The 26,058-nt window shown below is 38.0% G+C and overlaps 1 protein-coding gene across 1 annotated transcript in view; it reads right to left on the bottom strand.

Annotated features, from left to right (window-relative positions):
• LOC100893778 overlaps positions 1 to 24,268 on the bottom strand; it is a 35,194-nt gene extending 10,926 nt beyond the window's left edge. Inside the window, exon 1 of the mRNA XM_003729569.3 lies at positions 24,058 to 24,268. The gene's annotated coding sequence lies outside the window, so the exon portion shown is untranslated. The remainder of the gene's footprint in view (positions 1 to 24,057) is intronic.
• Positions 24,269 to 26,058: the final 1,790 nt, after the last annotated feature.

Here is a 26,058-nt window from a genome sequence, read left to right as displayed (position 1 = left end):
AATCATCCACGGTACAAAGTCTTTTCCATTTCCCATGGTAACAATACACCATCTTGATTTTATGTTAATATTTTATTTATTTTGCCCTCAATTAACCTCTAAGAATATGGGAAACCATATGTGTCTGGCAGTGTCGTAGCTATAGGGGTACAGGGGGCAGGTGCCCTCCCCCATAATCCAGTGGTGACAAAAATGTATTAAAAGAAAGACAATGCGAGAGAAGGGAGAATCGGAAAATGCCATAAAAGAAGCCGCATGGATGGACCATCTCTCGAACTCCACCCCTCATCAGGAGACTTGTTTTCCAATCTCTTCTGAGAGTAGGTTGTACCCCCCCCCCCCCCCATCCGTCATCGTTCCAGTACACCCTCAATGGGTGAGCCCACGCTATGCCACCGGTGACAGGGCTTACGGATGGAGAGTAACAAAATAATGCAATTTGAATCATTCATTTTCTTTCCTTACGTGTTTACGTGTATTATAGGCAACAACATATCCACCCTTCTTTTTTTAAAAGGTACTACAGCATGTCCCATTTGCAGGCCCAAACAATGAAAAGGTTAAACTACTAATTTAAAACTTGCCTCAAAACAAAAGGGCTTGAAAATGAGTTTTTTGTTGTGGGAAAATAGCGACCGTTAGTTGTCAAATCGAATTCAGTGATCGCGGTCGTTTAATTTAATAGTCATTTAGACCCTTGTACCGAAAGGTTGTACATTGTGTGCTGCGCAAAGATTTAATCAGTTTAATTTCGGCCGTTACAAGTAGTGGGTTATTGATGTAGACAAATGCTCATGTACCCTCTACAGCTCATGTTATGTTATAACCGAAGACAAGAAAGAAGTCAGTCACTCAGTAGTGTCGGACAGTGAAGTCGGGTTTCCTTGCATAATTTAAATAACAGGACCCCGGCCCCCCCCCCCCCACTCAGTGTTATTTAGGGTACGCATATGCTCGTACCCTTTTTTTGAAAGCACCCCCTATCTGAGGACTACCAACATTTCCGAACCCCCTTTCGCGGGCTTTTCGCGTGCTTTTCCTGCCTTGGAGACCCCCCTAAATCAGGAAAAATGCTCAATGTACCCCCCTAAATTCGGAATAATTTCTCAGGAGTCCAAAGAGATGAGAGAAAAAAAGAAAAACACCCCCTTTTTAAAGAAATCTCCGGGTGAAAAGTCAAATACACCCCTTTTTTTTACAATTCTCGGGCCGGACTTTGTCGCACGAAAAGTACCTTTACCGGACATTTTGGCAACACGCATGCGGTCATTCCGACCTCTGAGTGGGGGGGGGGGGCGGGAACAGGACACTGCTCACGTATATATTCAAAGATAGAACGTACTTGATATATTCATAATTTCTGCAAAGTTCAACAGAATTTGAAGTTGGCTACAAAAGGGATACACTACCTTTAATGTATATATGCAAAAAATATACATCATGTCTGCATGGGTCTCAGGAGAGTTGACTAGAAGGCTCATTCATGGTTTACAAAACTGCCATAATGGTTGTCTAGTTTCATTTGTGTTAATATTATAATTACAAGGAAGTTCACGGAAAGGCTTAGGAGAAATGTTAGCCCCCCCCCCCCCCCCTCCTAGAGAATCCTAGATCCGCCCTCGAATTTCTTTCTGGTTTATACATTTCGGTTGGTCAGAGAGTGATTATAAACAGAGTGGATATGCATGCTATTCAAACCTCACATATTCTACATATTAATGCCCTTATCGTCATCATCATCATCATCATATTAATGATAATAATAATAATAATTTTTTTCCATAGCGCTGTATCTAATTCAAAGATGATAATAGCGCTTTACAAAACAGATTAACACATTCATGAAAACTTACAAAATACATTATACGCGTAATACAGTTAGCACAGGTAAATGCAAACAAATACATTCGTTTTAAGGCTCTTGAATGATTTTAAAAATTCATGAAAACTTACAAAATTCATTATAAACGTAATGCAGTTAGCACATGTAACTATTGAACAAATAGATTCGTTTTAAGATTCTTGAATGATTCAACAGACGTACTTGAAGTTGAACACAAAGACACGGTATTTCTAATTGCATTGGTATTGGCTAATTGCACTGTACTTCCACCGTGCGCACGCTTGAAATTGATAATATAAGTTGATACAAAAATGCCTGCGGAGAAGGGAAATTGCTCAATTTAGTTTGCAGGAACATTATTTAATTGGAAACCAACTATAGGTATTAAATGAGTCGTACTTGTAATGACTAGAGACAACGCCCGCAAATACCCAATGCATGTGTGAAACTCTTTAATAGATCAGGAAAGTACAGAGTCATTTTATAATCATGAATTTGTAAATTTGAATAATAAAACTGAAAATTTAGCATTTCAGTCACAAATTATTCAACATTTACATTTTTATTACCGTCATCACGTTTTCGTAGCTACACTGCACTTTTCAAATTAAAAGAAGAAGACGAAGACGAAGAAAAAGAAGAAGAAGAAGACGAAGAAAAAGAAGAAGAAGAAGAAGAAGAAGAAGAAGAAGAAGAAGAAGAAGAAGAGGAGGAGGAGGAGGAAGAAGAAGCAGAGCAGAGGTACGAGAAGAAGATGACGAAGGAAGACAAAGAGGGAAGAAGAAGAAGGAGAAGAAGAAGAAGAAGAAGAAGAAGAAGAAGAAGAAGAGGATGAAGATGGTGAAGAAGAAAAGGCAGAGCAGATGTACGAGAAGAAGAAGTAGAAGAAGAAGAAGAAGAAGAAGAAGAAGAAGAAGGAGAAGAAGAAGAAGAAGAAGGAGGAGGAGAAGAAGAAGAAGAAGAAGAGGATGATGAAGAAGAAGAAGAAGAGGATGAAGAAGAAGGAGAAAATGAAGAAGAAGTAGAAGGGAAAAAAGAAGAAGGATAGCAAGAATAACAACAACAAAACCAACAACGACAAGAATGAAAATGAAAATAAAAGACGATAAAGAAGATGGCGAAGATAAGGGTGACAGCCAAAAATAAAATAAAACCGATGGTATTGACAAAATCAGCGAGGTTCGGTCGGAAATGTAGTATAAGAGTAGCGTTCAGGTCAAATCAATTACTTACAGAGGCGGCTCCGGATTTTAAAATGAAAGGAAGGGGATTCTAATGTAAGAACAGTTCCTAAGTTATTGCTCTCGAAGCTAATGGTAAATTCACGCAATAAAGGAAAATTCTGCATATGAAACATGAGGTCATGAGCGTCAGACTTGCCTGACATTGCAACATTCCATGCAACCTCCTTTTACGAAACCGTCATCAGTACAAATTCGCCGATATCCCATTGGAATGGGTGTAAATTTTTATACGCGCATTTTAATGGGATGTGAGGGAATTATTTTGTACTTACAATGGCTTGTATTATCTGTAATGGGTTTACACATTTGTAATAGGGGCTTTTAGATTTGCACAACGACAACGTGGATTGCTACGATCGACGTCCTTTTAATGCACTGCCTTGAATGGACGTCAAACGTATCAGTCCACGCAAATCTAAAAGTCCCTATTACCAACACCGACAAGACCTAAACCAGATCGACACCAGACCGATACCAGGCTGACAACGGACCGACAAAAAACCGACAACAAACATGACAAACATGGTGATTATATTAGGTATTATAGGTATTAAAAACAAATGCCATGAATGAAAGTAATGTAATTACAGGAGCGTAGAGACTTTCAAGAAATCGAGTCAAGTGCTATTGAAATTGCCTTATCGATGGCAAGTTTCCCAGTCTATTGCAAAAACAATTTACAATTGCCTATCTCAAGGGTAATAGAGCAGCGATACAATATCAACTCGAGATGAGCTGAAGTCGATTCGATTCGGATAAGTCCCTGGTCATTATACAACGCTTCCCTGTTTTGTAAAGAACAGAACTGAAAAAAGAAGAAAGAAAAGAGGTATATTATGTGTACTCGCATTCTCTACTACCCCCTCCATCATCCCCTCCCCCTCCCCAGCCCCCCCCCCCCAACAGAAAAGGAAGGTCAATCCCTTTGATGAAGATGGTGTGCGCTGATCTTGAAATAAGACGATGTGAAGGAGGAGAATGGTAATATGAAAGCAAGATGTGACATCTTTTTAATTGCTCATCCAACAGTTAAATCGAAATGGATCGTGCCCGGCTATAAATTGGACGTGATTTTCTTAATACAATTTCCAACCAGAGACAGTGTCTGCGAATATGTACGGATTCATCCACAACTTGGGATGCGATTGTGTCTTAGCTATGTAGTCACGACTCGCCATTATCTGGGCAGACTCGCGAATAAGATCAAGAAGATTTTTTTTCCAAAACAAAAATCAAAATAGATATTAATGAAGACCTTGTATGAATAGAGGCCATAAACCGTACCAAATATTCCCAAAGGGACAAATTTCCTAATTACAAAACGTATTCGCATTTCCTCTTTATTTGCGTAGTGAAAATCACGGAGAGAATAAGTGAACGGAGGGAATTTTACACAGATGAATTCATGATCACATTTCACAGTGCCTACTGGTTTATCAAATGATTCATAACTTTTCATAAATGCAGTGGTGTAGGTATTGGGTAGAAAAAGTAGCGACCCCCCCCCCCCCCCGGTTGGAGCCCATCCCCAATAATAACATAATAATGAAAACTTCAAAGGATCTTTAATAATAATAGGCATTTGTATAGCGCCGTCTATTCTAGACAATTCTATTCCGAGGCGCACACATTAATAATTACCCCGGCTTTAGCCTAGCTGCCATTACAGCGCTCTAGCATTTCAAGAAATTAATTCCTGCCAGGTACCCATTTACCTCACCTGGGTCGAGTGTGGCAAATGTAGATTAATGCCTTAGAGACATTCAGAAGCTCAGATAATCCCACACCCCTTTATAAATTCTCTGGATACGCCGAAGGAAAATGAATGAACTGATGAAACTGATAGCTAGTCCCACCGCGAGTGGGCGCAAATTTATGATGGCCATACGATAGCCTTCTGTATACATAATGCGTTCAGGGACAGCGATTTCATCATTTCAGGTGACCGTGAATTGAAATAAATTATTGGATTCGATGGAAGCAATTCAACATCCAAACACAAACAAAAGAGGCTGCATTTATTAAATCAAATCAGCCTTTTCTATAACCATCTGTTCTTGTGAAAGGTTGATAGAACAGCGATAACAACATCAAGCAAAAGCAAGAAGAAGACTAAAGAAAACAAATACAATGAATAAAACAAAAAGAAAACTATTTAAAAACACAAAGTAGAGGGAAAAAACACGAAAGAACAAAAAACTACCTCATCTTTCGTTTTAATGTATGCACGTACTTTGCTCCAAGTGCTAGAGCTATTCGGGGTTATTAACATTTATTACAATATAAAACTTTCTACAAAAGGAAAGAAAGTAAGATGCAATGTCACTTATATTAGAGTAATGGAAGAAAATGGACTGACAAAAAATGGGCCATTATAAGGACGACTCCAACCATTGTCAAGTCAATTCCAAAGACATATCAGTGTCTCCTTCACGTTTCCGCTCACGAATTCAGATACTATTTTCCTTTTGTATTATATAAAATCGCAACCTCTCCTTTATTACAATTCAGAGTTTAATACTTGGTTTAATAAAAAGCTAGTGAAAGCAAGATGTAATGAAGATATTCTTCAAATGAGCATGAAGCAAAAGCTTGTCCATGATTGAACAATTTGTTTTTATTATTTTGTCAAAAATGAAGAAAAAAAAACATGAAAATGTTTTTGTAATATAGCTTTGAAAGGAAATGCAATTAACAACGAGTCAATGGGATGGAACGAGAAGCAGGCATTCTAAAATGACAATACATTTTTCGTGCCTGCATTGCGTTTGTGCATCCAAAAACAAATACCATTAAAAGCGCTTTATGATGAGTATTTCCTGTCAAAGGAAAATGAGAAACAAACAGGTAGATGATTGAACAATGGTTACTTTGATAGCAAGAATATGCCAATAATACAATCAAACCTGCTTCATTGACTACCTGTATAGAAAGGCCACCTGTTTACAGAGGCCACATTTTAAAATTCCCTGAAAAATGGTTTCTCATTATGACATGCACTAAAGGAACCTGAACTTAAAACCACCTGCCTATAACGACCACGTTTCTTGTCTCCCTTGTGTGGTCTTTATAGACAGGTTTCATTGTATTTGCATGTAGACATGACTTGGATGTCGCTACACGCACACCCATCGAACTTGTAAGTGGATAGTACAGAAGGAATCTTGTTCAAAGAAAGGCTTTATTTGATAAGCACTTCATAGCTCCAATGTAATTTCGAAGGCAATATTGACGGATTTAGGAAAAGGGGAATGACATACAAAACAAGGTACTCTGGATTGACGAGTTTAAAGAGAGTGGATGATAGTATAATTCTATAAAAAATTCAATTAAAGCCCGTCTGCACTAGTTTGGCCATGAGGGATTAGACCACCCGGCGTGGTCACTGATAGGTGGTTATCTCATTTACTCAGCTCTCAATGAACACAAGAAAAAGAGGATCATGGGGGACCAACGAGCACCGCTTAGGCATTGTTTTCTATATAGAGGGAGCAAGTAGCTACAAGTAGTGCAGTGGGGCTTTAAATTGTGTGCGTGCGTGTGTGCGTTTAAGAAGAATGGACGATTGTTTGGTGCAAAGCTATAATGAGGCATAATAATAAAGGATGAGTGTTTTTGTATGTTAGAGAGACTCTCCATTGATCACGACTGGAGAAAGAAAAAAATATACAAGAACACTTTACAAACCATATTAAAACATTTGATATAATTCAATGAAGCGGTTTAACTTTACAATATAATCTGCGAATCGAAGGTGTTTGAATTTGACGGCAACAGAGGAATTTTGCGAATTAGAACTCTGTCAATGGGAAATAGATACATTCCAACTATTTTACATTATACTTTTCAGACGCTTTTCTCCAAACCACTGAGGCCTTTCCGACCCTCATCGGTTTAAGACGAGTTTACAGTGTAATTTTAAAGAAATCCAAATGGATTGTCACCAAAAATATAACCTTGATTTCTTTATTCTTTGGAACAAACTTGGCAACATCATTGGAAAGAAGACGATTTGTACATTTGATATCAAATCGATTGCAGATTGGAGAGTGGCGTCTTCCTGATAGTACATCTCTGCATGGAGCAAGGACCTTAAAAAACCAATCACCGGCGGGATAAGATGGATTGATAATATAATTCCAAGAAAATTATAGCTGATTGTCATCAAGTATATTTTGGGTTCGACTTTTGTATAGACATCTTTTTTTAGACGTGAATACTCCTTTGATAAATCGATTGCACACAGAGAAATGGCGTCTTTCTCGAAAATCTCCGTATGTAGCAGAAACTTCACCAACCCGGTTTGGCCTCTCGAACCCACTTTTGAATAAAATGGTTTCCTCTGTAATTCTCCTCTGCGAACCATCGATATCCGTCCCCGGGGAATATTGGATAATGTATCATTCAAACCCTGAAAGGAAAGGGTGTCCCATGTCAGGTGTTTCCTGCTCTCTACGATGAATGTCGCATATGTAATCACAACCTGCATAAATGGTGAAAGAAATCCACAGGTTTCTAGCCCTCCACCAGTGGGATAGAGACATAGGGGCGGCGGTAGACCATTTTAAAGGGGGCAGGGGGCAATTTCGCAACAAGCTTGCCAATAAGGTAGTCAGTAAAAAAAGAATAAATTGTTAAATCTTCAAGCTGGCTGCTAAGGATAAGATCTGATCTACATATGCTTTAATATTCTGATATACTCCCCCGGAAATGGATAAATAGATACAAATAAACAACAAAATTCCACCCTCGTTTGACTAAGCGACGTGGCTGTAATATTCCGCTGTTTGACGACAGGAAATCTCATATCCTAAGGATATAGAACAACGGCTCTAGAAGATAAAAACCTTCCAGGAAAAATCCTTCCTGAATAGCAAAGCTCCGAAGAACGTGCCTCATGTAAGAAAAACAAAGTATCCACACTCCTTATTTTACTTATTTATAATAATAAGAATAATAATCGTTGCGATTTATATTGCACCCGTTCCACTGGATACGAAGCGCTTTAAAATGCCATCCATGAGACAGTGTTAGCAATCACAATTATTAGTTACCAAGCATTGACAGTGTGAGTTCTATGAATACATATGGTTTTAGTAAAGATACGTCTTCAAATATGTTTGAATAGTTCTACTGTTGGTGCTGATTTCTGATTTAAGAACAGGTTCCAGAGTTTGGAAGCAGTATAGTTGCAAGCTGCATCGCCACTCGTCAGCTAGTTTGCTTTCGAGTGGTTGAATGAAGGTCACTGACGAAAAGTATAAGGATTTTTAGATTAGCACGTCGACATAGTGGACTGCTACGTACGCGTGATGTCCTTTTAAGGCAATGCCAGTACCTTAAAAGGACGTCAACGTGCCTTAAAAGGACATCACACGTACGCAGCAGTCCACTATGTCGACGTGCAAATCTAAAAGTCCCTAATATAAAAAAAAAAGACTTACGACTTCAATATTGTCTCTGTCAATAGCAGTGAATGGAATACGCAATCTGATCAAAATGATAAGTAATTCCCTGAATATACAAACATAATATAGGAGGAGAACTTATCCTACATGTACATATATTACCAGGGGGTGTTTCACAAAGACTAAGATCGATTTAAGTTTGACTTAACTATGGCAGGCCGTTCATGCCACTAGTTCCTCTAACCATTCCTGGCGTTGGTTTCTCAAGGGACGTAAAAATCATGCTCACAAATCTACAAAATTTACCTTTTTTATATATAGTTCATTATTGAAGAAAATTGGGTGTTGCTAAAGATCATAATTAAGAGACGAATGGTGAGAGCAACCCATGGCATGAACGGCCTGCCATAGTTAAGTCCAACTTAAAGTCGATCTTAGTATTTGTGAAACACCCCCAGATGTAATTTGATTTTTATAAATTGACCTTGCCCCTACTTTATATTCACGATTAATTTCTCTGCCAGCATCAAACTTTTTCTTTCGAGCATCGGAAATATTGTTCTTTCGCTTGCTGCACAACCTAGCAGACGTCTAAATCAGATTAAAATGGATTTCGGGTGGGATAAAGCAAACATAAAGATGACTATAGAGATAAAAATCAAGACAAAATAGGTTCGAAGATGGTAAAAAGAGAATGCGAAGAAACACAAATGGAAAATATCTAAGATGAAATTAAGACATGAAAGGAGAAAAGTAAAAGTTATTGAAGAAGTGGACAACAAAAATTTCAGTAGAGGGACTATTTTCCCTCTTGAATAGTCATCAATGTTGTGATGTATCCATATATATATATTGTTTTAAAACTTCAATCATCTGAATGATTTCTAACATAACTAATGCGCCTTAAAAATGCTTTGAATTGCCATCATCATCATCGTCGTCGACGTCGTAGTCATCGTCATCATCACCATCATCATCACCACCATCATCATCATCATCATCATCATCATTATGATCATCGTCATCATTTTCTTCCTGGCACTGGGTTTCTTTTACGCTCTCTTTCTTAAAACATTAAAGATTAAAGCAGAGCATTTTAAACCATTCCTAATTGCTAAGTTACTGCTTCCTACAAGTGTACATTTCCTGTATCGTGACTAATTTTTCAATTGCATTTTTATCTTCTTTTAAATTCTTCATTAACCACTCATAAAACGCATTCAATGTCATTTATCTCTCCCTTGAAATCAAATAAAGAAGTAAAGAGGCAGCTCAGTTCCGGCTTAATGAATGTCGTAAAAAAATAATATGAAGATTTTCATTCCACCCTCATAAATGTGTCTGCTTTCTTCTGTTCTCTCTGACTATACAGTGCAGTGAACGGAAACAAAAAATGTATCATTCTTATTTCGTTTCTTATCTGGAGATCTGATTACGCTCTGGGCGTTGCTAAGCAACTTTCCCAGCACTTTGTCAGCTTTGTATATTGATGAACATCACTTGAAGACGAGATAAAAAAAAAAAATCAGGCGTCATGTCTAGCTGAAGATTTTATGGTATTTTCTTTGTCGTGACAATCCATTGATCAGGAATTCATCTTATCATCTTATCATGGAAAAGCGGACGCGATCATATTTGACTGGTAGGCGCCATAGGGTGAAATGTACTATCATGTATGTTGCCCCCATGCGTCAATTCCATTGCGTTGTTACTTGCGCTAATCGAGGCTGTAAAGGCCGTTAGTGCATGCGCCAGTGAAACAAAATAATTGCATGCGCCTTACCCCCCCCCCGGCCCCCAAGACACATACGACATTATTATGGCGTGCAAATGGTGAATTATATTGAATATTACGATAACGTCAAGCCTGTGAATGTAACAATAGAAACCACATCCTCTTTTTTTGCTTTTGCCCCCCCCCCTTTTTTTTTTACCCTTTCGCATCAATCATTAAACCTTTTGTAGTTTGGCTCAATAACTTTTGATTCAAAGCCCTAAAAAAATATACCAAATGTATGGCCTAATTATTCCGTTTGATGCTAGGACTTTGAATTAGGAAAACAAATTTTAAATCTGTAATTAGCAACACGATGAAAGGCTCCAAATAATTGTATTCCGATAACAAAATATGGCTATTTTCTCCACTTTTCAACTTAATTCCTACACATCGATTTATTTCAAGGGCCATTCATTTTGTTACAACGATGTAGCATTCAAGAAAATTATTGATATTGTTAATTCAAATTTAATAATACGTGATCATTTTTTTAAAGCCATTTGAAAAACTCCTGTCTCACGTGTAGCGACCCAATGACCGCACCAGTCGCTGACACAGCTCAACGTCACCCATTGACGCTGCGTGTGCAACAGGCGTGATCCATGCAGGCATGCATGTATTTCCAATGAATACTGTCCTCTGGCGTTAGACGGCTCATATGACATGGTTTCGCGTCAGTCTCTGAGTAGCCGATCTATCGCCTGTCTACTGCAGGCCACTTCAAATCATCTACGTAGACATCAAGTGGATTTTTTTTCGGGGTGGGGGAGGGGAGGGGAGGGGGGAGGGGTAGAAGGGGGGGGTAGGGATTGAGCCCTGAATTACGAAAAAAAATAAGATTAAGAGAACCAGGGAACAAGGAGCAAGGGTGTCGATCGACTTTGGGGATGAATGCGGGTGATAACGTCTGCGCTCTCTAAAATTGTACAGAAATGGAAACGTTTGTAATGATTTGGGGGAGTGATGTAAGGGAACACTTCGTTAGGAGTTGAATCAGCGCTCAAAATAGTGGAACGCATCGTCAAAAAAATACATTTTTCACTCGTTTGGAGTGAATTCCACTATTATTTGGAGTTGATTCTACAAAGGAAGGGATCCTTAATATTCTACTCTTCCAGATTTAGAATAAAAATTTAGACTAAAAATGAAGTAATGATAATTATATAATCATAAATAATGGCAATAATAATGATAGATTTTGATTTGTATAGCGCATAATAATTATAATTGAATTCTCTATGTGCTTTACATCAATAAATTGGTTAACATAATTATATAAATTAAGAAAAATACAACACTTTGGCAAGAAGAAATAGGTCTTCATGACTTTCTTAAAAGTATAGACATATCCTAATTGCTAAGGGTAAATAATTACACAGAGCAGGAGCTGATACCACGAAAGATCGGTTTTCATATGTTTCCATGTTTACAGGATGTACAACCAGAAGATTTGATGATGATCGAAGTGAACGTAATGGAATGATTCTCATGAAGAAGGTTATTAAACGAATATGGGGATGAGCAGCCCCTTCATACACTCCAAGAGGGATACCCCTTTCAGATAGTTCGGGTGGAAACCTAAAACCGACATAGGGCCGGAGTGGGTTCCACGAAAAATGTAAAGCCAGAAGTGATGGCAAAGAGTGAAGAATATTAGATGTCTACTTTTGAGTTTAAAAAAAGGAATCGTGATATGGCTGCCCTTTTGAAGTCTGGGAAAGGCGAACAATTACTTGTGAACCTTTTCATTCTTTTTATCTTATTGCGAAAGAGTATCATTTAAAAAAATGCCCCCCGAAAAGGATGGCTCTTAAAATGCCTTTACATAATGAATATTCTAAATGAAATATATGACAAGTAAGAGCTGCAGCTGGACCACACTTTCATGTCACAAGTTCGTGTAGTGTCCCATATTCACATTTATGTGTGCATTGCATGTGACTGTCAGCAAGACTGATCGAATTTCTTGCCATTTTGTTGATAATAATAATACTAATATTCCGCTTTTATATAGCGCTTAATATATCAACTAAGTGTCTCAGCGCTTTACAAATATATTATTGCTCCGGTCATCGGATTCATGCTCAACCGTACACAATGGATGCACATGCTCCACTCACTGGGGAGCATTCCAGCCAGGCGCCATGATGATTCCAAAAGCTTACAGTACACAGTTTTATGTGCTTCATGAACAACCTTTTCCAGTCGCTTTCCTCAACAAGTTGTCAACCACTTTAACAAAATTATCATCAGGCAACCCAACAGCCTCGTGCGTCACCAATTGAAATGTACAAACTTGACAATAACACATTACGTAATCTGAACATTATTTTTATGGGACATACAGGGTATTGGAATTGCCCTCAAGTTCATTTTTCGACAAAAGTTGTGACTACTTCTTCACAGTCACTTTCTTTCACAATGCAATCGCAAGACCAGGGCCCCATCTCACAAACTTGCCATATCAGTGACAAATGGCAGTTGTTGTTATAAGCTAGTGAAATCCTTGCTTTTGATTGGTTATCACTAATCACTAGATCTGTCTCTGATTTTTGTCATTTGTCATTGAAAAAAGGCTTTGTGAAACAGGTACCAGAACTCTACTTTATTTGTAACTGCTTTGGGAAGGTGGCACCAAACAGTCATTTTTTACATCGCGTCCAAGAAAAGTAAAATTGATTCGATCAAAAGTCATACTAATATATTGATCAAAGGAAAACGCTTTCTAGATGATCGTGCTGTTGGAGTCCGGGAAATTCAAGATCTTCTCAGCATTATTTGCACATGTTTTACTTCTTTATACTTTTCTATTTTAGCTCAACTAAAAGACATACGCAAATACATTCGAGGCAGAGCAACGACTCTTTTGTTGAATGTCAAACCGATTTGACTCTGAATCATCGATTTGTCTCTTGAGGCGACAGAAGTAAGCAAACCGCATTCCTTTTTGTCATGTGGGTCATGGCAAGTAGTTATCCTCAATCAGTGTAAGGTTCTATGTGCCTTTTCTGCTATGTCATTGCAAGTTTACATAAGGCCCACACACTTCAATGTTCTGAAAACCCTCGTTTTCAAACATAATGATGTTTTTGGATTAAACATACATCGTGTACCAGATATTCTCTTTCTTTCCGCAATGCCTCCCGGCATAATTCCTTTTCCTGTCTTGTCATTCAATTTATGTTTTCCATATTTTGTTTGTATAACTGTTATTTTCTTGAGTATTATCACACGTTATTTCTTGTATAATGTAAATTGTTTTTTTTTCCATCGGTAATAAATATTACATTGAATTGAATTGAATTGAATTAAAAAGTTATTGCTGATGGTGAGGGGGGGGGGGGCGTAAATACTCCTCATAAAATCGAATGAAGATTTAGGAAACACGATCGGAAAGACTTTCAAGAAATCAACTTAAGGGTAATTGCAATACCTTATAATATTGCTTATACACATCATGTTCGGATTAAAATATATCATTGTCATGTTCGTTCAATTTGATCAGTAAAAATAGGCTATTGAAATCCTCTTAGGTTGATTTTTTTTGACATGTTGAATAAATATAATTGGACAAGCGACCTTGGAAGAAAATTTATAGATAGCTACAAGTTCAATGGGAAAGGCTGTGAGAATAGAGAGAAAGAGAAAAGACAACAGATAAAAAAGAATTAATTTATCCAATAGCCAATATACTTAAAGTCTATAATCTTTTTTTATATCCGGGCGGGCCTTATCTTAAAGATTTGTGATTGATCCGAATCAATCGCAAGTCCTCTAATATATTGCAAGTTTGCTGTCCCTATCTCTTATGTACATAGTTGCAATTAGTATCATTAATATAAACTCTTCATATTAAAGATGGGGCCCTGATCTCATATGTGATTTACTTTGAAGAAAACATGATTTTCAGAAAAAAAATATGGGAAGGGGGGGGGGGCATCCAGGTTATCCCCTATGTTGTGGATACGCCATTTTACAAAAGAAATGACGATATACAATGCATATGTTACATATATAGATATATTTAGATTACGAGGAGAGAAGGAGCTAGATTCGTCGACAAGGGGCGGTGGGCGGGGGGGGGGGGTGGAATCATCAAGAACACATAATTATGTTTAATGATGGCAAGCGAGATAATTTTATATGTCAAACCCGGATTAAGTGCATCTAAAGACAGGCTTAAACACAGGCTGAGAAGGACAAGAGGATCTTATGAACCAATTATTTATTAATGGGGCAGGAAATACCTTAGGAAGGTCCATCGATTGTTAACCTGAAGGGAATTTGATTAATATTTAGAATTAATATATGGTTTTGTTTTGCATCGTCACTATGTCAAGCCCGAATTAAGTGCATCTAAAGACAAAGTAAGGAGGCTTAAACACAGACTCAGAAGGACAAGAGGATATCTTATTAACCCTCGGAATCTAATATTAAAGTGACTCGGTAACATTGCCTCAGATTCTGTAACAAATATCCTGGATTTAGCTCATGCTGCAATCATAATGACTTATACAAGCCGATCGCTTTTCTGATTTTCAAGATATTTTGTATCACAAATCGAAATCAAATTTTGCGTTTTCCTTATGGTTTTTATAACACTACAGTCTATTGGGGGAAATGAGTATGGTAAAACCGGTCACTCAAAGATTTTTACTTTATTGAGGCACGTAATGATCATTTTGAAGCGCAATTTGTTGAGGGTTTCAATATTACACCATATCACAGACATTGATAACACATAGGGCAATGAATATCAGATTTAACAAATTGTTAAACGATGCCTTTAAAGGTAATACAAAGTTTGGGGAATTTTGATAATTGGGTGGATAGTGATTCTTTACTATTTTGATATATTTGGATGTCCCTGTGGATGTATTATAAGCATTAGAAAATTTAGCCCCTAAAACACTTCTGCTTTCGAAAAAAATTGAATATAAAAAATTTACCGGTGCTCCCGGTAAATTTTGATGAATTTCATATGGCGCCTACGGCCGTACAATGGTAGCTGCGACCATGAAAATCTCAGAATTTGTAGTTGTGATTTATAATATCCAAACGGGAATAGCTAATTTTATTCAAGAAACATTGTTTTATAGCTTAATTAATATCTTGACCTTGAGAGGGAGCTATACAACATAAAGAGTTTATCATAAATAGTTTCATAACTTTAGACTCGATTTCAACCGCGACAACGATCACTGAATATTGTAGGATCGCATATGCTTCCAATTTGTTAATTTGAACCAAATTAATGACCCCATATCAAAACATTGTTATACCTTTAATGGGGCAGGGAATGTCATGGCTTATCACATTTTAACTTGAATAGCGGAATAATAATAATATAATATTAATAATTTGTGTGGCCATCTGATTGTTGTTTCTGGTTATATTGTATCTGATTAGTATTATTACCATTGTTGTCATTGCGCCTGTTTGTTAATACCTTTTGTATTATCTTGTAATTCCTTGATTTGTTTTTCGCCATGGGTGCCATTATAGGCTGGTACGTGCGCTATACAAATCTAAAATTATAATTTGTCTCATTCTTAGGATTTGGATCAGGTTACGGTGGTAAAAGCTTCCTTCTCATCATACCCTGGTCGCATTGGTGATAAAATCATCCAACAGAATGCGCTTCAGTAGCATCGAAGACATTTCATTCAGCCAATTCAGTCAATTTTGTTTGTGCCACGTCTTTAATTGCTGTCTTATATTTCTCTAAACGTACTATGGAAATTTATCTTAACTGTTCTATAATACCCTATACTTTTGATGTAAATATGTTAATGTTTATTCAGGGTCCCATGGAAGACCACTACTTATTGGTGAATGGGCTACCCTGACAAAATATTATAAATAAATAAATAAATAAATAAACTCGAACGCGAGTGATCATTCATTTTGTGGTCAATATTGCTTTAGTATACAGTCATTATTTGATGACAGGTTCGAGTTGTGAGAAGCATTTGACCAACATTTGATGTTCAGATGGTGTCATTAAGGCCTTTTCATTAATTTGACATCCATAATTACATGAATAAAATGCAATCAAGGTCTCATACATGCATGATTTAAATGTATGTGCAATATCCACGAATCTACAATGCTGAGCATAATCATAGACCTAAAGTTGTATTAAAGGACATAATGTCCTCGCCATGGGGCTCACATTTACACGCCCGAAATATAACATGTCAATGTTGTTATTTATGCGAGGGAGCGAAGCGAGCGAGCCATAATTTGACATTTTGTGTTTGTCATCGTCATGATCAAGATATGACATGAAATTAACTTAAATTTAGACAACTCCACTGCCGTAATTATGAATTTGCAGTTGAACAAGTAAAGCATATTTCTCGTTTTAAAAACGATCGGGAGATGGATCTACGATAGCTACCCAGTCACCCCGTCCCACCCGCCTACTCATATAGTCCCATATATATCGCAATGAAAGCCCAATCTGCATAGGTTAATTCAATTATAAGCCACCTAGCACAATACCGTGACAAGGTTATAACACACACAGCCATGCTCATCCTTGCCAATCGATTCCTTGCATGCCAGTACACAGATTTATCACTCCACTTTGGAGTGGTTTACGGGGGTTGGCCAGCATGCACTGAGATTTCTATTGGTCTCCTTTATCAGGTCGAAAGCGAACATCCATTATCTCCAGTCGTTTAATTTCGAGGTAGCATGCCACTTGAATATTGTTAGACTGAAGATGGAATGAGAGCACTATTGTTGGGAGATCAGACATAAAACGCTGGTTTTTGTTCATATAAAAAAGCCACGCAAGCCTTTTGAATGCACTGGTTCAGGCACCATAATAGACGACCCATTTTTTGGACAATATAACGAGCAAGTCCAGCGCTGTGTTTGTATCTGTTTCATTTTTATGGTACGTTTTCAGGATTGCCAACGTTTCTTATAGTTGCCTTTATGCTCTTCGTTCTTGATAATCTTCCTTTCTATGCCAATTGTGGTTTGAGACGAATCCCCTTTAGCCTACATATCAACCCCTTTTATTTGGAAAACATTTATTTCTTTAAATCGAGTATTGTCTTGATAATAGAGACCCAGACCGAGACTACTCCAGTGTCATTCTATATCATGGCTTATTTTTAAACTCGTATTAAATGCATCGTTTAACAATGTTAAATCTGAGATGCACGGCCCTGCGTGCTATCAGTGTCTGTGATATGGTGTAATATTGAAGTCCTAACAAAATTGCGCTTCAAAATGGCCAAGAAGTGCCTCAAAAAAAAGTAAAAATCTTTGAGTGACCGGTTTTACCATACTCGTTTCCCCCATAGACTGTAGTGTTATGAAAACCGTTAGGAAAACGCAAAATTTGATTTCGATTTCCAATCATAAATATCTTGCTAATCAGACAGGCGATCGGCTTGTAAAAGTCACGGGATTCCTGACTGACCCAAAGGTTTACAATTATGATTGCAGCATGAGCTAAATCCAGGATTTTGTTTAGAATCTGAGGCAAAGATACCCAACCCCTTAAAGACAGAAGAAAGAAGTACTTCATTCATTTTCATCCAAAAGAAACGTATGCCGAGAGAGTCACATCGTTTTTATTTTTTTTTTACCTCTTCCACTTTAAGAAACAGCACATTCATATCTCCCTTAGATATACATATTAGGGACTTTTAGATTTGCACGTCGACATAATGGACTGCTACGTGTGACGTCCTTTTAAGGCAATGGCAGTGCCTTAAAAGAACGTCACATTGCCTTAAAAGGACACCACACGTAGCAGTCCACTATGTCGACGTGAAAATCTAAAAGTCCCTATTATCATTCCGCACCAAGTTCATATCGTTTACGGCATGATCAAAGTAAAAACAGAAAAAGAAAAAAAATGTAATAATAGCGTGAATAATAAAATAATGACGCTTTTTCTCTTTTTTTTATTGAGTTGGCAATTCGAGAGCATTATCTTCCTGGGCGTTTCCATGGCAACGTTAGTTCGGCAAACATCTTTTCTTTGCATCTCAGCCGGCAATCTTGAATTGACTTAATGTATGGAAGAGTGCAGGTGTCGAGTTTAAGTGGCTTTTAACTCGGTCGTGAATAGTTGCAACTGTGGCAATGGGTGTTCAGGGTGTTCGGTTACACGTAGCATGCATTTCGATGTGTGGGTGTTGGTGTATTTATTGTGAGCGCTGTGAACAATCAACCGAGCAAAGCTCTGCATTCCTGTCCTCTCTCGCTAAAAAGAAGGAAAAGGCAGTAGAATTTGCGAATAAAGCGAGAAAAATCTCTCCTCACCATTACACAAATAAGTACTAAATTATACGGGTCTCGCTCTTTTCAAGTAGCATCGGCCAAACTTTGGAATAAACTACCGGAAATTCTATTTAAAAAACGGTGTACTGTTGACAACTTTAAGACGCGTCTGAAAAAAATTATTTTCAAAAATACTTTCCAATCTTTAAGCTTATCTGCCATAGTTTACAGGAGAGATTTCACCGCCCTGCAAGGCCACTGGACAGGTGGTTATCTCATCAACTCAGCTCTCAGTTAACATAAGAAAAAGAGGATCATGGGGACCAATGGTCACCGATTAGGCATTGTTTGTTATATAGAGGGCGCAAGTAGCTACAAGTAGTGCAGTGGGCCTTTAAGAGAGAGGAAATGTGTTGAGCATATAATTCACTCTTCTTATGTTACTCAATCCCCCTTTCCTTCTTACTCTTTCTTACAGCACATAGAGACATACAATGTATTGTGGTATGCGCCATTACAAGTACGATTTATTATTATCATTATAACATATTTTTATATTGCTATAATTCTTTGTCGCATTACTCTATTCGTTACTTCCTCCTTTCCGCTCGTAGATTAAACAATAAAAATATAAATGACTTAATCGCAGCACGTTTTCACACTTTCCATAGCAACGCGAGCAAACGAAGTTCCGTTATTATGAAGCGAAAATACGTTTGAAGGCTGACGGAGCCGTGCTGTATTAAGACAACCATGAACAGTGATATTAATAATTACTATCCGATGATCTATTATTAAATGAACTCTCTCAGCACTTTTCTCTCCTGCAGAGTCTGATGTAAGTCGGTTCATACTGTGACGTAGCGTGTGTATAACGCGGAGGGGGGGGGGGGGGAATTATTATTGCATTGTTTTGTTGTCGTTTTATATTCAAAGTAAAAATCACAATCTGTCAAAGCAGACTGCTTTACAACGAATCCCTGCACTTTGTTCTTAAAAAAAACAAGTAAAAAGAATGCAATATCAGTGAAAAACACATATTTACTAATTTAAATCTCTACTGACAAATGTTTGAAGCAAAAAAGAAGTTTAAAAAATCATATTATAGTCATCAAATTGTCGAGAATACTATACAACTTATAATTTGTACCCAAGCCCCCTTTCCTTCCAGTATGAATTGAACAAAAATCGATAGAGCCGTTTGACTTAGCACATTGAGTGATGTAATTGTCCATTCGTCGAACATCACAAGGCAATAAATTGAAAAGTTTATACTTGTGCAAAGACCACCGACCATTAAATATTTGAGCTCCCTTCACCTACATCAGCGATGAGAGTTGGGCATAATATTCCCCTCCCTTTTTTTACCCCTCCCTCTCTCTCTCTCTCTCCCCCCTCTCGTTCTCCCCACTTCTCTCCAGATATACCCCTTCTCTCTCTCTCTCTCTCTCTCTCTCTCTCTCTCTCTCTCTCTCTCTCTCTCTCTCTCCATTTATCTCTCTCTCTTCATCCATCCTTCACTGTACGTCTGGGTGACGCTTTTCTGATCATGCTGATTACCGAATTTCCTTGACATTTCAAAAATAATTCGGTAATCATGCGGTGCGACTGTTTTTAATCAAAGTTCTAGTTTGGAAATAATTCTCCTTTAATTTTCTCCCAGAGCGGATTGAGAGGAGATTTAAGGCATTTGTTGTGAGGGGGTGGTTCAATTATGAATCTTTTCCAGAAGCTCAGTATTAAGACTTATCTTACACACTAAGTGGACAAAATAGAATAATGAAGGGATGTTTGTTGTATTCGACCAATATTTGAGCGCTCATACGCCAAACTTTCGACATGAATACCAATGTAGAATATGCTACTGGCGAAGCGATTACATTTTGAAATGAAATACATAGAACTTATTGGAGGAATGTTGTAACCAATAAGATGAGATTTGCATTGTAAGAATTTCGAATCATAGAAATGATCAGAAAGTTACCCATGTGTTGTGTGGGGTGAAAAACGTTGAATATAAAATAGAGGGAACAAAATTGGTATTGGCCATGAACACTGAACGGTACTCAATACGGAGAGAAAGGTAGGTGTATTATTCTTCACAATGAATTCTTCTGTCAAAGATAAAGTTGGGTTCTGGTCATGCGATTGCATTGTTTTGATTTGTTGTATTTATAATGTATTTTATTTCCTCAATACCAGAGGTAGTACATAATATTCAAAATCATACAAAATCATGTAATTGTGAAAGAAACATTATGAACTCGATTATAAAAGGTTGATCCTCTAGCGTATAAGTATTGGTGTGTACTGCAAGGTTCTGGAATCATCACAGTGATAAGAAATTTGGCCCAGTCTTGGTAAAGTTACAAACACTGTACACAGAAAGATGTATATGGGACTACACGAAAATGTGGCATAAAAATCCGTCCCGATTTGTATGATCTTACATGCCTTATTTAGAATATCAAGCATTTGAAAAGCCTTGCCTTTCAGGGAGCATGTTTTTATCTGATGTTCTTCCACACTTGCATAATAAGAATGATAACGCTCACAAATTATTTTTCACCTCTACCCAGAACTCAACCTTCACTTTAAGTTTAATGCATTAGGGATGGAAGCATGGAATCGATGTGATCGATCGCATGTGCGAATAACGAAGATAAAGGGCGGGAAAATGTAAACAGAAATGTGTGGGAATCCGTATCCAAGGAGCAGATGGCTAATGTTTATTTTATGATCCCCTAACCTGAATATTGGAAAGACTGTCGATCATAATCCCAATTAATCGCATTCGTAATCAAACCTGACGTACATGAATTTTTCTTTATCATTAATTTGGACTCCTTATGTCAATCAAACCAATTCTTAAAGCCTCAATCCACAGTTATTTTGGTATTTCCTTTAAGTATCTTAGAATGTTGATGATTAATCGACTAATATCTGTTTTGAATCGTTGCTTTTTATCTTGCTCTTTCTATAAAATGCTTAACATATTCAGCCTTGTCTACCGGCTGCTTACGATCGGATGGTCTCAATGTCACTTTCAACTCATTTCCCCGTTCTCACGTTCTTGGCTTTCTTTTCTTCTATCCTGGCTCTCTCTCTCTTCTTCTTCTTCTTCTTCTTCTTCTTCTTCTTCTTCTTCTCTCTCTCTCTCTCTCTCCTTTCTCTCTCTCTCTCTCCCCTCTCTCTCTCACTCTGTCTACCTGTCTGTGAATTTCATTTCTCTGGCTCAATCTCGTTCTTTCTCTCTCCTCCCCTCCCTCCCCTCTGAATCTCTTCCTATTTATCGCTATCTACCTATTGTTCTCTTGTTATTGCTTTACTCTCCTGTCCTTCTCGTCATCAGCCCTCCTCCCTCCATCCCTCCTCCCCATCTCTCCTTGTCTCTGAGTGTAAGGCACTCTCTAACCATTTTCTCTCTTTCTCTTTTACCCCTCCCTCTCCCATCTCACTCCCCTATCTCTCGCGGTCTCTCTTTCTAACGTACTCTCTACCTATTTTCTCTTGTCCTCTCTTTCTCCTGCCCTACTTAATTTTCCTCCCTGCCTTTCGTTTTCTGCCTCTCCAACTGTCTCTGTTTATCGCTTGTCCCTCCTCCCCCTCTCTCTCTCTCTTTCTCTATGCCTCTCCATCCCTTTCTCCCCTCCATCCCTCCTCTCTATATATCTTCCTCTTCACCCCTTCCCCCTCTCGTCACCCCCGCAGCTCTCTGCTTACTCACATGTATTTTACCTTCTCTCTGCCACCGTCATACACTCGTCTTTTGGCAACATTATCCATTTCGTCCTTGAACTTAATTGCATCACAAAAAACAGCGTAACTATGGAGATTTAAAAAAAAAAAAACCACATCCAACCCGCAAAAAGCTAATGGAACAACAGCGTCATATTAGCGTGTACTGGGGTGCGGCAGAAATGTTACATTCCATTATTTAAAAAACACCGAACAATTAGTAAACACATTTCGCATGACCCGACGTTATACAACGATTTTGTATTTGATCTTCTACATGGGAATCGTTGCTACTCTCGTGCGAAGAAGCAGTTTGGGTTGTGATACAAAAATCGCTAACTTCACACATGTAAAAGCTCTTTTTGTTTGATCTTCATGGGAATCATTGCTACTCTCGAGCGCAAAAGCAGTTTGGGTTGTGATACAAAAATCGCTAACTTTCACACATGTAAAAGCTCTTTTTGTTTGATCCTCATTTTATAAAAATATACTGTATTGACAAAACACGAAATCGGACTCTCAGGAATAACATTGGCGCCACCATTATAATTTCAACACATCCAGATGTGTTGATTTGACCATAATAGAGATTGATTTTTTTACCCTTTTCTCACTTGAGTTTTTCTCATGCTATGCACGCGTCGAGATCGATACGGCGCGTGGTTGGAGGAGGCTCTTATGGTGGAGCGGCTCCTGTGAACCGGGGAGGAGGAGGTGGATGTGCGGCGGAACATCTTGAGGTGGTGAAGATGGTGAAGATAGAAGGAGGATGGGGAAAGAGTGGATGTCAATCTATCGCTGGGGGTAGCGAGTTTATGCTGTTTACCATTAACTTGGTTAACGTAGAGGTGTTGTGGTCTAGTGGATAAGTCGTTGGATTGTGGATCACAGGGTCCGATGTTCGAGTTCCGCCACGGCACTAATGTCCTTTGGCAAGATATTAATCTACATTTGCCACTCTCCACCTAGGTGTTAAATGGGTAATAGTAGAAAGGAATTTATTGAATGCTGTGAGAGCCAGGGTAATAGTTGCCTTGAGCACCATGTCTGGTGGATATGTGCGCTGTATGAATATCCAATATTATTATTATTATTAACAGCTACCAATTTGAGACTGAAGATAAGCACCATCTATTTTATGAAATATTGTTTGTTTGTTTGTTTGTTTTACCCGACTGCTAAGAAAGCAGGTGTGTATGCTTGTAAGTAAGCATCCAGGGGACTGGTGGCTTTAAGTTCACTCCGAGTGACTTGGTAAGGAGGATTAATGCCTTACCAAAGGGCACTATAACGCATCTACTTGGTTTCGAACCAGGGGTCCCTTCAGTGCTACCACTGAGCCACGGCGCCATAAGCCCCTATACGTTTATATAACAAGCTGGTAATCAATACAAATGAAAAATAATTTTGATTTTGAACACAATAATATAAATATTTATGATGAATCCAACAAGAGGAAATAGATGAATGAATACATGGGTGGATAGATAATAAATGAATGAAAAAAATAAATAAATAAAAAAAAATTGATTAATAAACGAACAAATAGCTCAGAAACTACCTCAGTCAGAAAGTAACTAATTAACTAGTTGACTAAATAACTAACTAACTAAATAAATTAAGGATCAACTAAGTAACCAACTATCTAACCACCTAACTTACTATTGGAATGGATATGAATAAATCAACAAATAAACATTTCAATAACTAATACAATAAAATAATAAATAAATACATATAATGACAAAATAACATTGTTGACATGAAACAACGACTGGTAAATGTGAAATTCGTTACCTCAGCTGAAGCACGTAGATATAGATGTCCTGGGTGTTGCCACTGCTCTCTGAGCTGGACTCGCTGGAAGTTGCCCTTTTTGTTGGGTGACACTTGGAGAAGTCTATCCAATTTCCTCTAGTCCGGCACTCGAGAGTATCAGTAGGTGAGAGGGACGTGTGCTGAATACGTAATCGTAGTAGAGTCCTTCTGAATCAGGTCGATCGTCTACAGATTGGGAAGAGAGAGGGAGAGAGAGAGAGAGAGAGAGAGAGAGACATTATTTAGAGACAGTTATTGCGGATTACAGAGAGAGAGAGAGAGAGAGAGTGAGGTAGAGAGTTATAGAGAGAGAGAGAGAGAGAGAGAGAGAGTGAGGTAGAGAGTTATAGAGAGATTTAAAGACAGTTATTGCAGATTACAGAGAGAGAGAGAGAGAGAGTGAGGTAGAGAGTTATAGAGAGAGAGAGAGAGAGAGAGATAGAGTTAGTAAAGATTAAGAGGTATAGGGGAGCCTTGGAGGAGGAAAAGGGTGAGTGAGGGAGAGAGTGATAGAGAGAGAGAAAGAGAGATAGAGAGATTATTAATAATGATTAAAGTGGGAAATCATAATTAAAGTGGGAATATAATATATATATATATAGAGAGAGAGAGACAGAGAGACAGAGAGAGACAGAGAAAGAGAGAGGGATAGAGAGAGAGACAGAGAGAGACAGAGAGAGTCGAGAGAGGATAGACAGACATATATATATATAGAAAGAGACAGAGAAAAAAAAGAATGAGGGAGAGATTTTAAATTTGTGATATCGTATCCATTTGCATCCATACGTATCCAATGTATTGAAGCCTCTCATCAACAGTCGAGAGATCTGAGCATTTTTTAGACATATTTACACGATTCAACCACTTTCATGATCAATTGAAGATTGCAAGTGAAAGTAGTGCTTTTAGTGGAGAAAACACCGTTTCTGAAGAGCTGATCTGGGGCTCTAATCTCCAGCAAGATGCCGCCGCATCGTCGCCATGGAGTTTGAATAAAAGATGACTACACGTTTACGCGGGAAAAAAAGGCGCCAAAGTCCCTAGGTAATAGCACGTTTAGATTCACATCAGTGAAGATGGAAAATCAAACGTCCAATGTGTAAAATATGAATGAGATAAAAAGGGATGAGAGTCATCAGAATTATCAATTAGAAAAAGCCCACCTGCCCACTGGGTAAAAATGTAAATTGAATAGATAAAGCGTGAAAAGGGGCAATGAAAAATTAGTATCATACTTAATAACGTTCACGATATTGTGGGACTCGCTGGGATTAACAAATTTACGAAATAAGAGAGAAATACGTTGAAGCTTATGTTAATAATTTCTTGACTTTAAAAGTTTCAATCTCTCTCCTATATTAAAGGGGCACGTTCCCGCCAGTGTAGTTATCGGAATATGCCATCTGTGGAAGAGTCGTATTATGTTGGTTTTTAAATAGGCAGCTTTAGCATCGTCCGCCAGCGCGTACGTATTTTGAACGCCCTCTGGAATATGGGGAACATACCTCTTTAATAAATCCGGTAAACGTCACACTAATGTTTACTCTGGCTAAAACCCACGTATAATTCATTAAGAATTTCCGCAGTTGAGCAAGACTGTGTATAAATAGTGTTGATTCCAAACCCCACAATATACACCGATTCGTATTGCAGAAAAATTAACCTTTCCAAGTTTTCCAGGCAGTTTCTCTCACAATGTACATTTAATTGCAGGAACAGAGCTAAAAATTTGTCTTTATACTGCCAGCTGCTCCCATCACGTAGAAGACTCTTTCCGTCTAGGAAGGTGAAACCGCTCATCTTCCCTTCGTGTAACCTCCGTCCTGAAATGCATCATTTTTTATTAATACCCCCTTTACATACACGGATTTTCTTACAAGTTCTTACGGATCGCGCAAATTCACGAATGTTTCACGGATCCTTACGATTTTCCCACTTTTACGACCGATTTAAGAGTTATTACGAGCTATTTACGGTTTA

Source organism: Strongylocentrotus purpuratus, unplaced genomic scaffold, assembly GCF_000002235.5.
Source record: "Strongylocentrotus purpuratus isolate Spur 01 unplaced genomic scaffold, Spur_5.0 spur5_contig_844, whole genome shotgun sequence".
NCBI classification, from domain to species: domain Eukaryota; kingdom Metazoa; phylum Echinodermata; class Echinoidea; order Camarodonta; family Strongylocentrotidae; genus Strongylocentrotus; species Strongylocentrotus purpuratus.
This window is presented reverse-complemented; position numbering and strand designations above follow the sequence as displayed.